Source organism: Schistocerca cancellata, chromosome 10, assembly GCF_023864275.1.
Source record: "Schistocerca cancellata isolate TAMUIC-IGC-003103 chromosome 10, iqSchCanc2.1, whole genome shotgun sequence".
Lineage (NCBI taxonomy): Eukaryota > Metazoa > Arthropoda > Insecta > Orthoptera > Acrididae > Schistocerca > Schistocerca cancellata.
The window spans coordinates 25,088,255-25,090,002 of NC_064635.1; positions in this window are offsets into that span (position 1 = coordinate 25,088,255).

A 1,748-nucleotide genomic window follows, 5' to 3' on the forward strand; every position below is an offset into this window, starting at 1 on the left:
GCTTTTGATGATAAAGAACGAGCGAAACCAACAAATATGTAAACTTCAAATATTTATTACTCTGGTGGCCATCTTAATTCCACTGTCCACCAAAGACCATGACTCAACACAAAGTAGTACTTCCGTTACATGTTCTTTGCATTGTTTATCCACCTCAAACAATAACACACAAACGCACTTTACCAAAGTGATATTCCGACTGCCTGCCGACCGTTCTTGCTGCTTGTATTTATAGCATTGTCAAAGAACTACTAAAAAGAGATATAGTTTACAAGTCACATGTAAATGTGATTTGAGACTTTCTCGGCGTATTCCATTCGTGAAATCTTCTCGGGTGATCAGCCGAGTAAAGGCGTCGTCTTCTCGCAACGTTTCGAAGGGTTTCGTACCCATCATCTTCGCTTGAAAATGATGGGTACGAAACCCTTCGAAACGTTGCGAGAAGACGACGCCTTTACTCGGCTGATCACCCGAGAAGATTTCACGGAAGTCAGATGTACATCTGTTATCATAATTTGTGCAGAAAAGTTATTAATTTGCATCGAGTGACATAATTTAACATGTTATTAAAATGACAGACAGATTTGTTGACTTGACAGAATAATTCTTTGTTACAAAAAGGCCGTTTTTTAGAAGTTTGTCAACTGACTTCTCTAATTTGCACAAATAAGTAAATAACATGAATTATTAAGAATTACATTGGTTTTTGTCTAAAATAGGATTGCTTACGTGAATACTGAGTGAAAACGCTCCTAGTGAACAAATAGGTTTCACTGGGTGATTTTTATTTAAGGAGATCCAAAATACCTAAGTTTGCCACTATTTCTCGTACTTCATATTAGTTATTTAAGATGAACTCAGTGTTTTTACATGATGACATTTGCTGTATCAGTGATCAAGTGATATAAACTTTTGTGTGGGTCAGTTATTTAGTATAATTTAATGGGTTGACTGTTTATGGAGACATGTTATGCAATCATTGTTAACATACACAATACCTTTGCTATAATCATAAATACTCATTAAACTGGTTGAATTTGGAGGGTATCGCATACTTCGGTACAGTAAAGCCTTTAATATGTTCCGTTACAAACGCCACTGATGTAAAATTTGTTCACATCGGAAATATTGCTATTCTATTCATCTTACCCCCGCCCCCCACCCCCCCTCACCAATGCAGTCGGACTACTTCTTTAGTGCCACACATATTTGACTGACACAGTCAAAAGTGAAAGACTGCACGTGATGAAAGTGCAGTAGAAAGCAGTAGAACTCTTTTACACAGTAAAAGTAAAGTTATGATCTACTACAATTTCAAAAGAAAGACTTCAAATATTTACCGAAAATTGTGAAAAAATATAATATAAAAAAAATTTCGGCTCTCTAAATTGCCATTTGTCTATCGATATACAGCGTAAGAAGTATTGACGATGCAGACCGATAGTTTTTGGATAAAATACCGATATAGCTATATTTTATCAACAGTCCATTAGTGATAATAAAGTAATAAAACTAACATTGTTCAAATAAATTTATGTTTGAGTCTGATTTTCAGTCAAAAATAACGAATTCGTAATGACTTTTGACTCCCTAACTGATTTCTGTAGACGCTGTTAACTTGAAATAGAAACGTTTTGGACGGTAGCGGAAGTTATCGCTAAGCTCTCGAAAGAACCAGACGAGCGCCAGCAGATGTTTTTTTTCTATATTTTCCGCTCGATAATATGTCGGAATTTTAGGTTGTGGTT